Source organism: Rana temporaria, chromosome 4, assembly GCF_905171775.1.
Source record: "Rana temporaria chromosome 4, aRanTem1.1, whole genome shotgun sequence".
NCBI lineage: Eukaryota > Metazoa > Chordata > Amphibia > Anura > Ranidae > Rana > Rana temporaria.
The window spans coordinates 298,412,337-298,427,428 of record NC_053492.1 but is presented as its reverse complement, the minus strand read 5'-3'; positions in this window follow the sequence as shown (position 1 = coordinate 298,427,428).

The window sequence follows — 15,092 nt, the reverse complement described above, 5'->3', positions numbered from 1 at the left end:
ATCACATTATGATGGGTCAAGGAATGGGCTCTTCATCTGCATACATATTTAGACATTGTGATGATGAATTCTTTGGGGTTGATTTACCAAAACTGGAGAGTGCAAAATCTGGTGCAGCTTTGCATAGAACTTAATCAGCTTCTATATATTTTTTTTGTTTTTTTTTTGTTAAAACATAATTGAGCTGAAGTTAGAAGCTGAATGGCTACCATGCACAACTTCACCAGATTTTGTATGATCCAGTTTTAGTAAATCAACCCCTTTTTGGGGGGGCTTTTTACTTTTATTTTATTAAATTACCGCTCTATTTTTGCTATGTAAACAGTGCTTTAACTGGGCCGGAACGCGGCGGTACTCAGTACCGCCACTTCCAAAAATGGCCCTGGAGAGTACCAGCACCTCTCCGTGCGCCCAGTACGTGGGTTTCCCGTACCGGAACTGGCGTAGCGAGGGGGGGGGCGTCGCACCGGGCGAAATATTCGGGGGGGCGAATTCCTGCACCGTTAATGTGTCACTTATCATGGTCCGTGTTAAATTTGATGTACTGTGTCACTGGCTCGGTCGCCATGTTGCGCCCTGCGATTGGTCGATTGTGGTCATGTGCTGCCGCGGCTGGCCAATCCTTGAACGTGGGCGGCGCATGCGCGAAAGACCCCACCCCCCCCCGGCGCCCGCGCTTCTGTAAGCCGCCACCGTCTTCTCTCCCTGACCGGATCTGGAAATGAGTCTTCATCTGTGACGTGGAACTCGAGTCAATGGACAACAGGTCAGCAGCAGTTAGGGAGAGGAGAGACACGCCATGCCACAGTACAGACCGAGACCGTTACATGCCAAAAGCCCCCTCCAAGCCCCCCCCCCCCTCAGGAATCAGATTAACGATTTATTGAGCTTCATGTACCCCTCGAGGGTTTTAAGCATCATGTAAGGGGTTAAATGATGAATCCTGCTAGGTATTTGGCATGTCGAATGCCCTGAGGGATGAATTGTATAGCATAGCAGGATTAATCATTTAACCCCGTACATGCTGAAAGCCCTGAGGAATGCATTATATTTCAGCATGTAAGGGGTTAAATTATTATTCCTGCTATGCTATACAATTCATCCCTCAGGGCATTCGACATGCCAAATACCTAGCAGTATTCATCATTTAACCCCTTACATGATGCTTAAAGCCCTGAGGGGTACATGAAGCTCAGTAAATCATTAATCAGATTCCATGTAATTGAAGTGTTACTCGCGGACATGGAAGGTAAAAAATATTCTCATGGTGCAGTATGTTAACTCAAATACATTGAATATAAGAATTATTGCCCTTACAAGAGCTATGTTGGTATATCAGCGAAACAGCAATCACATATGTGGTCATGTAAGGAGCTGTGGCATCTCTGTTAACTTCTCTCTACTCCCTATCGTCAATCCACCGTCTGGAAAGGAAAAACGCAATGATGTCACCAGGGCTCCACCCGCCATCGCGTTTTTCCTTTCCAGACGGTGGATTGACGATAGGGAGTAGAGAGAAGTTAACAGAGATGCCACAGCTCCTTACATGACCACATATGTGATTGCTGTTTCGCTGATATACCAACATAGCTCTTGTAAGGGCAATAATTCTTATATTCAATGTATTTGAGTTAACATACTGCACCATGAGAATATTTTTTACCTTCCATGTCCGCAAGTAACACTTCAATTACACTTCGCTGTTTCCGGATAGCACTTGAGTCTTGGGGAGACCGTTAAATTCCCTATACTTGGTGAGGCTGTGTGACAGTCAATGTCTCCTGGTAAGCAGGCTACTTAGTGCTTCTCAATTGGGTGTCGGGCTATTTACCCGGTGGCTGGTGTGAAGATTTGTGTCACTTATATGCTATTTTTCACTCATTTGGATGCAAAGCATTGCATAGACTCTTATGAAATTCATTGTGGTTGGGACTCTGCATTAGTTGTCTCTTTTTTCACCATTTTTTCACCTGCTGAATTTTTCACCACTCATAATTCCTTTATTTTCATTTTGCATAGACCTACATGAGCTTTATGAGATTGAGATTCTGCAATAGTTTTCCTTTCTTACTGTTTTTTTTCACTTGTTGATATTTTTTTCATCTCATTTGTTTGTTATTAGTATCTTGCCCAGATATATCAATTTTATGTGATAATGATTCTGCAATAGTTTTCCTCCTTCACTAATTTTTATGTCTTAATTTCATTCAATTGAAAATTATTTAGAATCATATGAATTTAATATGACTCTGCATTAGTTTTCCTTTCCACCAATTTTTCAAATTACACCTATTGACATTAATTTATTTATTCATTTAGCGCTGTACCTCATTTTGCATATTTCAGTGTAGGTGTGAGGTCGGTGGGTCAGTGTATGTGTCAGGTAGGTGTCGGGGGTCAGTGTATGTGTGTCAGTCAGTGTAATAGTCAGTGTTGGTGTCAGGTGGGGCAGTGTAATGTGAGTAGTGCAGGAAGCAGGGGTGAGGTGGGTTAGTGTAGATGTCAGGTGGGTCAGGGTGCAGTGTAGTGGTGTGCAGGATAGTGGTCAGTGTGTGGGTTATTGGTCAGTGTGTAGTGGAAAGCCCGCAGGTTGGAGGGGTGCAAATATCTTCCTACTTTTCAAGACAAAACCGAGAAAATAAACATAAAAGGAAAATAACAGGGCAAGTCTGCATGGCTGTCTGAAACGAGCCATGATAAATTGCAGAGTTCCTAATCTCTATAGGAGGAGACGCTGTGAGATGTCATTCCCCATCACCTCTTCATCCTTCTGGTGTAATACACAGGTACCATGCCATGTATATTACAATCCTGTGAGATGTCATTCCCCATCACCTCTCCATCCTTCTGGTGTAATACACAGGTACCATGCCTCAATCCTGTGAGATGTCAACGGTTAGGATTGTAATATACATGGCATGGACTCACCTGTGTATTACACCAGAAGGATGGACAGGTGATGGGGAATGACATCTCACAGGATTGTAATATACATGGCATGGTACCTGTGTATTACACCAGAAGGATGAAGAGGTGATGGGAAATGACATCTCACAGCGTCTCCTCCTATAGAGATTAGGAACTCTGCAATTTATCATGGCTCGTTTCAGACAGCCATGCAGACTTGCCCTGTTATTTTCCTTTTATGTTTATTTTCTCGGTTTTGTCTTGAAAAGTAGGAAGATGTTCATTGTATGATTATTGTTGCAAGCTTGCACATGGACTGCTCAGACTGATGAATAACATCCATTATTCTATCTATTTTCTGTGGTGTCTGTCCCTTGTCATGCTTTGTGCCCATTTTATCTTCTCTTTTTTTAGTTTCTGACATCATCAGCTGGTTTATGTAATTTTAGCAGCAAAATCAAATGTTAGGTTTCGTCTAAGAGAGGGTTTGTAAAATATATATATTTTCATGTTCAGTATTGGGGGGGGGGGGGAGCACCGGCTTTTAATAGAGTACCGGCACCTCTTTTGGCCCACTTAAAGCACTGTATGTAAATAGTGTCAGTGTGATGACTTTCCCCATTCCTTTATCCTATGAGAAATGAATGACTATAGAGGGTCAGTTAGTGTGGGAAGCTTGATGATCTCCATTCAGTTTTTTGAAAATAACTAGCAATTTGTATAGTTGTTTTGTGGAAACAGTTTTATACTGTATCAGTATAAATTAACTTTTTCTATCAAATGTTTTTATTGAATTTTTAAAAAAGGAGAAAAAGAATGCACTATTAATGTATCACATACCATTCAAACCAAAGATAGGCAAAAGTATAAGATGGGGGTGGGTGCCAGACACCCAAAAATGCGCTCAATAATCTCCAATGTTACAGAGTATATTAACAAGCAATAGGTACAAAAATCCAGTTCGCTGTAGTAAATCAAACTTTCCTCTAACAGCTTGTAATATCCTGCCACCTCCAAAGAAAATGAGAGGGAAGTAATTGTACAAAAATAAAGGAATTAAACAAATCAAAATTTTCCAAGTTAAAGTAGTAAGCCTTATGACCTATAGGGTTTGCAGTCACATTAAAAAATAAAAGCGGCTAAATTTAACATTAGAAATTGGAACTTGGTCTACAACAGCAGGACATAGTTATTATGAGCACAAGAACTGCCTATAAAATCTCTCCAATTAAATCAAGAATTCACCTAGAAAAAAAAAGGAAAGAAAGAAGAGAAAATAGTAAACAGAATGAAAGATGTACTGTATAAGAGAGAGAAAAAAAAAAAAGGAAGAAGGGGAAGAAAAGTGCCTGGCCACTAATTCAGATTGACACCCTCCAGGGGACGGGAGAATCAGAACCTTGTATTATGTTGATTAATATATGTTGAAATATAGGTTTAACTGCGGTCAGGCAGAACATTTGGTAACTGGGAACCAGGAGAGGATATGTGCAGTGTGGTCCATAGGGTCTGCGAGCGATCATGGTGTTACATCGTAATCTTGGCTGCCAAATACATAAAATAAAATAGGGTTTGTGTATGTCTTGGGATGTTCTCCACTGGCTCATTTAAAAGTGCAACCCAAACGTCTTTGGCAATATTGACCATAGCCATTGAATATTTTGTGTTGAGTGGATTTGCATCCAAAAAGGCCTGACCTTGGGACATATAAGAAGGCCAGTATGGTGGCCTGAGTTTATGGGAGGAGCCCGGAGGGTATTTAAGCAGCCCACTCACACATGCTCTTTGTCGGTTCAGTGTGCGGTACTACACGTCACTGGGCCGACTCTTTCCAGCTCACCTCATGTCCGTGAGTCTGCGCATTCAATCGCATTCGACACCCTCCCGCCCTTCCCTTTTTCAGGGCACTTCTCAGCATATCCTTATTCAATTAACTACCCATTACTTACCTTGGGTATGCCCCCTTTTCTTGGCATACTGACCAGACCACCAAGGCACACTTCAGGTCTATTTATGTTGTAAGTCTTGTCGCGTGTTTATGTGATCCACATCTCTCTCGGTCAGAGGGTAACGACCATAAATACTATATATATATATATATATATATATATATATATATATATATATATAAATATTTTTACAATAAACATTTTTTTTACATATAGTGGGACACCACTTTGTCTCGCTCTGCTACCCATCCTAGAAACAGTAGAGGGATGCAGAGCTAGAGACCATGTGTTTTATGTACACTACTTGGTTGGATGGCTTCTCTGCCCAATCAGAGTACTCTGTTACTGGGAGCTTTTGATTAACCACCAGGGTATCTCACATACCATAGCTGTAAATTAATCAGTATATCGGATATATTCTGTGACTTAGCACTCTGGGTATGAAATGCACAAGGTTTATGGCTGTTGACTACACACTGTGCTTGTATTCTGCATTCATTAATACACAAACCATTAGGCTGTTTTAGCATGGACCACTTTGCACTCAAAAAAACAAGGAACAACCAAGCAAGTCTTAAGATATAACCTCTCATGTCTGCCATTTTTGGCTCTGAAAGCTGTTAGAATTGGCAGACATCTAAAGCCTCGTACACACGACCGAGGAACTCGACGGGCGAAACACATCGTTTTCCTCGTCGAGTTCCTTGTTAGGCTGTCGAGGAACTCGACAAGGCAAGTTTCTCCATTTACCGTCGAGGAAATAGAGAACTTGCTCTCTTTTTGGCTCGTCGAGTTTCTCGACAGTTTCCTCAACGAAAATGTACACACGGCCGGTTTCCTCTGCAAAAAAATATCTCCCAGCAAGTTTCTTGCTGGTTTTTGCAGAGAAACTCGAGACCTTACTCAAGCCATTACTTTGTTTACATCCTGCCTGTCTGCACCGCAGTCTATTCAGCAGTATGCACAGCAGGATCAGAGCTGGGCATATACTCTATTCGAATTTTGTTAGACATTTTTCATTTTAAGATCTTTCGTTTATTTTCTAATGATTAGTAGGTTCAAATTGGTGGCTATTTTTGACCGCAGTGATAAGAACAAATTACTAACAGTGAATGTGGTTTTCACACATTCCAAAATTAAATGTTACAAAGCCAATAAAATGTACCGTAAGTACTTTTGAATGGCATTCATCAAGTGATTGAATGTATTGAGAATTTTCTTACACACGTTCGTATGAATGTTTGTGCGAAAATCTACTAGTGCATGGTCAGCTTAACAGCAATAAGATGTATTTTCTGCAGAGGGTTACCTGAAATCATATGCGATGGTTGTGTGACAGACATAGCCGAGACAGTGGCTTTTGGCGAGGACTGGGAGCAAGCCGCTTACTCATTGACTACGGACCCTGGTATTTAAGGGAACACTACTCATTGGAAGGTTTATACCTGGATGATCCGTGGAGTGGTTTTGTTACTTTGGATTCAAGTCCATGTTTCCCCAAGACACATAGACTCTGGGACTCTAGTCCCAGAATCCATGTTAAGGGCCTAGATGTCACATTTCCAGCAATGACTGCTCCACACTGTGGGACTCATTGCAGATGTTGATGTCATCATCAAGTCACCTTTCTGGGGTTGCCTGCTGTAATGTGTTTAGCATAAGTAGGTCTAGTGTGACTCCTAACGGTCTTTCACCCATTGTTGAGCTAATTAACACACCTATTGTCTGTCTGCTAGCAAACCATTGTGGGTTGTGTTTATACTTGTAATAATGTGTATTGTACAGTACACTGTATTCAGTATGGTAGGGGCCAGGAAGTCTGACCTGGAATGAGACCTCTGAGTCATCCAGGTGTCTAATTAACGTAATGTTTATAGTATATGTCAGTTGTTGTAATTATATTCTTGTGTACAGGTTGTATTGTTAGGGTATTATTAACAGGAGGGGGATTTCCCCCTTTGGTGTATATATTCTGTGTAAGTTTTTTCAGTAAATAGAGTTCCAGCTTTGCAGCCAAATGAGTCATGCCTAGTTCTTGGTTGCAATAGGCGGCTATAATATCTGATATCTATGTTCAGACTGGAGGGAGCAGTATATTGACGGAAGCACCTAAGCAGAGTGTGAAATGTTTTGTTACAGGGTGTAAATATAAATTTGTATGAAGAGAGCTTTCTGTATGCAGCTTCTGATGATTTCTTCAGTGATTACATTCAGGGCCTGATGTATCTTGTCTAATCTTGGGGTTCAAGGCATAAACATATTTTAATGTGATCCTTGTGGCTATGTGCACTGCAGTGGTTGGGCTGGGCTGGAATTTAGTGCCTTATTATAGGGCCCACCCTGCTGATGCTACTGGTCCTGGGGGCTGGAAAGACCAAAATCAGGGGGAGCAAATACCTCAATGAGAAAATATAATGTATTTTGGACACTAGATGAAGCTAACAGTCATGGGGGTTACTCTATTAGAGAAATTACAGCCACAACTCGTGCAGCAATATATTTGACATCTATCCAAATTTTTTTTATAAAGAGACCCTTATGTGTAAGTAGATTGTAATTGTGTAAAACGTTTATTAGATTAGATTTCTTATCTTAAAAAAAAGGAAGTGTTTTGCGAAAATTTGTATTTCTTTTGTTCACTATTTTGTAATGAAACATACCCTTAATAAATATTTTATGTAGTGCTGGTTGTTTTGTTATTGTTGTAATTTATATCTACATAATCTGTATTATCAATATCAAGGGATCCATTTATAAAATATTCACACTTTCATCCAGAATTCACAATCTTGTCTGAAAACATTTATAAATCGGCCCCTAGTGTTTCTGTGACAGTTTTTCCACCATGGTTAATCTTTAGGAATACTGACGTTTTTCTAGTGTACTGAAAAATATCAGTCAGTCATTTGGCACCTAAAGGGGTTGTATTTTAATAAAATTAGATGTGATACTTGCCTGCTCTGTGTTAGCATATTGCAAAGAGCAGCCCCAAACTTCCTCTTCTGGGGTACACTGCTGGTGGTCTCCATAGTGACTCTACTCTGTGCGCCACCATAGGAAGCTGATTCTTATGGGGACACACCTTCAGAAACATACAGTGTGCCTTGGCCTCGTCCACTGTTACCTTCTCACAGGATTTGACTGACTGCAGCAAGAGCCAAATTACTCCCACTGCTATCAGCTAGGTTTACAAGAGCAGAGAGAGGGAAGAGAAAAACTGCAGACGGTCACAGCACATAATCAATAAAGGACTCGGGTAAGTATTAAGGGAGGGGCAGAGGAACAGCAACTGGAATATTTTTTACCTTAATGCATAAGGGAAGTGGGGGGGGGGGGCAGGAGGGGAAGCTGCCCCAGGTGCAGTGGTATCATGTGAGGAGAGGCACCCCTTGGCAAGTTCCTGGCACTACAAACTGACAGAAGTAATAGCAGCAGCATTACTATTCTTGTCAGCTTAGCCCTGGAAGTTACAAGCCAAATTTAGAGAAGAGGAGGGAGCTGGGAGGAGGTGCAAGCTATGCTCCCCCAGCTACCTCCTGCCACTGCTGAGCTCCTGGATTGGGACTCTCAGATCTGGGCTGTGCAGGGTTTTCTTGCCGCCTCCTATCTCCTTTTTAAGCTGCCTAGGGGGTGAATAAGCAAGCCCTAAAAGTCCTAATCTGACAGTCAGTGGTGTCTCCGGCGGCACAATACCATAACCATGCAGAAGCTTGTCAAAAGTGTTAAAAAGTCAAAGCTGAGGGAAGGTTGTCCTAGGCTCCTTCTCATCTCTGACGAGCCAAGATGAGGAGAAGCCTGGGAGGAAAGACATCCCACAAACATTTGCTGTGCTGCATCTGAGGTCTGTGTATCTGAGGGAGGGGGAAATTGTACTGGGGACACAACTAGGGGGCGAGGCAGAGTAACAAACCTTTGTGCTAGGAATGAGAGTATTTGTGCTGAGGGGTATTGTAGGAGAAAGGATTTGTGCTGGGAGGGGGGAATTTGGGGGGGCATTGGCGGTAAAGATTCCTCCTTGGAGGAGAATGTGCAAGAAAAGGGTGACTTGTGGAGAATTGTGCTGGGAGTGGGGATGGGGGGGGGATTTGTGCTAGGAGGGGGATTGAGGGGGTTGTGCTAGGAAGAGAAAATTGGGGAGGGGGAGAAGATCTGCGCTAGGAGATGGGATTTGGATTTAGGGAGGTGAATTTGTGCTAGTAGATGACATTTTATTGGGGGAGGGGGGGTTGGTGCTAATGGAGGTGATTGGGGGGTTGTGCTAGAATGGGGGTATTTATGCTTCTAAGGGGGATTTGTGTTAGGGGTAATTTGAGAGGTTGAGAGTGTGTGCTAAGAGTGATTATTTTTGAGGGGAGGAGGGATTTGTGCTAGGCGGGAGGTTGGAGGGGGAGCGATTTGAGCTGGGAGAGGGAATTGGGGGCATAGATTTGTGCTCTGAGAGGGAGTTTCAGGAGGTTTATGTCACTACAGGTATCCCTGCTTAGAGGCAGCAAGGTACCATTGGATATGTGGAAAGTAAACAGCAGAAGAGAAGCTGCAAAGCATTCAGGGAGTCCAGGAAGTTGTGGAAACAGATGTCCAGCAGACAGGCAGAACTCACAACATGAAAGATTTTATTGGATTGTGAAAAATAAGTATTGTATGTATTAAAAATTAGAAAATGAAAGTGCGTAGTTTGACCATTTTCTTTAACATATCAAACTGAAAACTGTACGATAACAATGGTATTTAAAAAAATAAGTAAGCATGAATTGGGCATTTTCAATTTTTGGAACATTATTTTGATTATCTAAAAGTTAAAGTGGATGATTCGAAAATTGCTTTCAACCAGGCCCGAACTGGCCATAGGGCAGCCTGGGTATTTGCCCAGTGGGCCGGAGCTGCCCACACTGTGGCCTGTTAATGATCAGGCCGCACAGCGGAAGGTAAGTGGGGAACGTGGCATGGAAAAAGAAAGAGAGGACTGTGCTGGAACTAATAGCCCCAGCCCCAACAGATAGAGTCAAGCTGTACCCACACCACCAGATAGATCCACTCTGTACCCGCACCACCATATAGAGCCACACTGTACCCACACCACCAGATAGAGCCAATCTGCACCCGCACCACCAGATAGAGCCACGCTGCACCCGCACCACCAGAGAGAGCCACGCTGTACCCGCATCACCAAAGAGAGAGCCACGCTGTACCTGCACCACCAGAGAGAGCCACACTGTACTTACACCACCAGAGAGAGCCACACTGTACTTGCACCACCAGAGAGAGCCACACTGTACCGTGCCACCAGAGAGAACCACAAGATCCACGCTGTACCCACACCACCAAGGAGAGAGAGAGAGACACTCTGTACCCGCACCACCAGAGAGAGCCACGCTGTACCCGCACCACTAGAGATAGAGAGCCACGCTGTACACGCACCACCAGAGAGAGCCACGCTGTACCGCACCACCAGAAAGAGAGCTCCACGCTGTCCAGCACCACCAGCGAGAGAGCAGGTCAGTGTCACTGGGCAGTGTGGGCACAATAGGAGACAGACAGTACTAGCATTGTAGGGCCAAAATAGGACTGGGACATTGTAATATAAAGGGGACTGCACTGTAAAGGGGCACTGTAATCATTGCAGTGCCCCTTTACAGTGCAGTCCCCTTTATATCACAGTGTCCCTGCACATTACAGTGTGGCCTATTTTTTGTCCCAGTCTGGGACTGCTTTAACAGATGAGAAAAACCATAGTGTTTTTAGCATTTAGACATAGTACCACTGCTCAAAGGTGAGCTGACATGGCTATATGTTCTCTGGAGTGGTGTGCATATCCCATCGCAGCTGTAGTAATCCAAACAAACAAGAAACTCAAGCACTGCCAAGGAAAGATCCAAAAAATGCCTTTATTGTTTTCTGCATGTACTTGCATCAAAAATCACGACATTGGCATGGTACTTGAATGAAAAATTGCTTGAAATCAGTTCATTAGTCCATGGAAGCACCATTGAATGTTCTGGCAAATGATTTTTGATGAAAATCTGCAGGTTTTTATATCCCAACTCTTCGCCCTGAACTTTACTCCCCTGCTTATTAGGACCCAATCTGATTTGACCACCTATGCGTCTAAGCGGCTCTCATGGTTAGGTAGAGTGAATGCTCTTAAAATGGATGTTCTCCCGAGGTTCCTGTATTTGTTTCAAACTATTCCTATTCGTATACCCAATTCGTACTTCAAAAAACTACGCCAGATGTTCTCCAAATTTATTTGGAATGCTGCCCGTCCCAGAATACGATACGAAACACTATCTCTTCCAAAGGCTAGAGGGGGAGCCGGAGCTCCGGACGCCTCCTTATATCATAAGGCAGCGGTACTCACTCGTATACTGGATTGGTTCCATCACTCTTCGACCAAGCTCTGGGTTCAGCTGGAAAGCCACATGAACCCAATTGAACTCCCCGCTCTCCCATGGATCTTGCCCACGGTTCAGGGGTGTTCGGGCCCTCTCGGCGACCTTACCTTCCAGACGATCCAGATCTGGGATCGCCTCCGGTCCAGAGGGGGCCTGTCGAATTGCATGGGGCTTTTGACTCCCTTCTTTGGGACCCCGGCCTTTCCACCAGCTCTTTCTGTAACTAGATTCGGACCGTGGCGAAAGGAGGACCATAGGAGACTTGCCCAGGTCCTTCGAGCAGACCCCACTCTAAGGGCGGATACCCCTGCCAATCCGACCTCCCGACACCCCATGCAGTGGCTTCACAGGCAACAGACCACTTCCTACATCCGAACTTTTCCATCCATTCCAGACATCCTCGCTGAACCGACGGGATTTGAGGTGCTGCTTCTTCAGGCAGAACCTCCAACACATGTGGTATCTCAACTCTACTCCCTGCTGCTTACTATCTTCTCCCCTGATCCCCCGCCGTTTACGGTGGCCTGGGAAGCAGACCTGCGTCACCCTGTCTCCCCTATTGACTGGCAGAAGTGTTTTACCCTGACACACAAACTATCCTTGGCCACTAAGACCCAGGAGAAGGGGTTCAAGCTGCTAACAAGATGGTACAGATGCCCAACAACTATTAAACACTTCAACCCTACGGTGTCAGATACCTGCTGGCGATGTCTGAGATCCCGGGGTACCATGCTCCACATCTGGTGGGAATGTCCTCCTGTTCAAGGATTTTGGCAGCGGATTTTCAAGCTATACTGCAAACTGATGGCGACTTCTATCCACCCTTCCCCTGAGGTGGCTCTCTTATCTATACTCCCGGGCTCGTTCAAGTCCATTAAAAATGATGTGTTGCGACACTTTCTGGCGGCGGCCAGGGTGGTGATCCCACGTCATTGGAGATCGGCAGCTATGCCTTCCCTAGGAGACTGGGCTGTTGAGGTGGACCGCATAAGGGACCTTGAACGTCTGTTGGCGGAGGAGTGTGATAAAAGTGAACAATTTTCTCTCACCTGGAGTTCATGGTCTATGTTCAGATACTCCTCTGAGTTCATTTCCTGGGCTGAAAGTAGCTTAGATGACGTCGCTCTGGTTCCATGATGGAGTGCTTCTTGCCCCAACGCTTGCCCCAATTTCTCTCCCCCCTCTGTTTCCCCCTGCTTCTTTTTCTTTTCTTGTTATCTACATACATCCTCGGGTTCTCGTTTAGTCCACATTTTATGGCTTTGATCTGCCGAATGTTGCTTATTCGCTACCCGACCCCATGTGTCGTTTTTATTTTATTTATTTTTTATCTCTTTTTTCCGTACAGATTTGTATGCTCTCCCATATGCTGCACCGTATGCGGGGTAGCACTACTCCCTTACCTGTAGTGTGGTTGATAGCTACCATAGCTAGACCTTCCTTCCATTTTTAGTTTTACGGGGATTGCTAACACTAACAACCTCATGGGGGTCCTTGTATTCCTGCTTATACTCTCATTTCTATGTAACATCGACATGTCTATATTCTGTTGTACACATTGCCTACTGTTGGTGTATTTCATTTTGCTGTATGTAATGTTGGAGAAGATATCTGTCTTTCTGCTTCTCTTTTCCTTAATAAAATAAGATTGAATTAAAATCTGCAGGTTTCAGGCCAGCTTTAAAGAGAGGTTGCCTAATTGGAGATGTACCTTTTGCAGTTTTTTTTTATCTCTTCTATTTTTCTTTTGTTTTATACTTCAATATAAAAAGCTTGCTTAGCACATCTAGATTCAACCATTATTAAAATGCATAACATGTATAAGTGAAGGAATTTACATTTACAAAAAGAGTTTGTTGAAGTAGTACAGAACTAGGAAAACTGAGAAAATAACTACTTACAGGTCTCTTCCTTGTCCTCTGTTAAAGAGCCGCTGTCACCAATTTGCATCTCTATACAGTAGGAAACCCACCAATATAGAAACATTGTGAAATAGGTCAGGTATACACTACTAGATTTTTGAATGAACATTCATATAAAAATTCTTATGCCGCGTACACACAATCGGTCAAACCGATGAGAACGGTCTGATGGACCGTTTTCATCGGACCAAACCGATCGTATGTGGGCCCCATCGGTTATTTATCCATAGATTAAAAAAAAGCAATCTTGTTTTAACTTTAACTGATGGATACCTAATCGATAGAAGAAAAACGATCGTTTGTAGGCACGTCCATCGGTTAAAAATCCACGCATGCTCAGAATCAAGTGGACGCATGCTTGGAAGCATTGAACTTCATTTTTTTCAGCACGTCGTTGTGTTTTACGTCACTGCGTTCTGACACGATCGTTTTTTTAACCAATGGTGTGTAGGCACGACTGACCATCAGTCAGCTTAATCGGATAACTGATGAAAACGGTCCATCAGAGCGCTTTCATCGGATGGACTGATCGTGTGTACAGGGCATAAGTACGACTTGATCAATGTCATTTGAAAGTAGTTCACTTTTAGCATTTGATTTTGTAATTAATGGACTTTACCAAACAAAAAAACACATACACTGTTAGAAATTCATTCATTTGAGAAAAGTTTTCCATCGTGTTCCTTCAAATTTAACTCATCACTATGAGCTGGGACCTGTTCAGGAGTTCGGTTCAGTACAACAAAGTAATCCTACTACTTTTCCGATAAGTGGGAGGCAACCCTATGCAATTACTTGGCTAAGATCAAGTGTAGTATCTGTTTTAATCAATCTCCAGTAGGAGTGCTTCATAGTTATTCTGTCCTTAGGGTAGGGATGAGATGGCTGTTTGTATATTGCTTCTGCTGGTATGATGGAGGTCCTGAGGTATCTTCCCTATGGACAAGGAAATCGAATATAGCATGCACCCCCATCAGAAGCCTTGTGCCCCAAGGCCTCGTACAAACGAGGGGATCTCTGCTGGAAACGGTCCGCCGGACCGTTTCCAGCGGAGATTCCTCCTCCGGATTTTGATCCGATGGCTTGTACACACCATCGGATCAAAATCCGCGTGGAATACATCCGCGGTGACGTGTCGCGCCATCGCCGCGACGATGACGTGGCAACGTGCGCGACGCTGGAAGGTAAGTACTTCCACGCATGCGTCGAATCATTACGACGCATGCGAGGGAGGGGAGCGGACGGACTGATCCGGTGAGTCTGTACAGACGACCGGATCAGTCCGCTGGACTGGATACCAGCGGATAAATTTCTTAGCATGCGAAGAAATTTTTATCCGCTGGAAATCCGTCGGCTGGAGAAATCTCCGCCGAAAAATGTCCGCTAGGCCGTACACACGACCGGATTTGTCTGCTGGAACTGATCCGCGGATCAATCCCAGCGGATAGATCCGGTTGTGTGTATGAGGCCCAAGGGGTCAGGGAGAGGTCCTACTTCTTTGGGAGATGAACCAACGACACACCCTTTTTTGTGTGTGTTCACATGCACTTTTTTGGTTCACTTACTGTTTCGTTTTTGTGCACGCATCACAGATTAAAAAAAGATAAAAAAAAAAAAGTACTTAATATGAATTATTAACCTGCCTGGCGGTGTTCCCGAGTCTGACTCGGGGTTAGATTTTCCTGCTGCGAGCGGTAACCTCGAGTCAGACTCGGGCTTGCCTCGCTAGATCCACAGGCACTTTTTACTTACCTTGTCCCTGGATCCAGCGATGCCACCGCGCTGTGTGAGCGAGTGGGACCTCGCTCGATTCACACAGTGCCTCTGTGTGACGCCGATCTCCGTTCCCTGCGACGTTACGACGCACGGGGACGGAGAACGGCGCCAAATTCAAAAAAGTAAACAAACACATTACATACAGT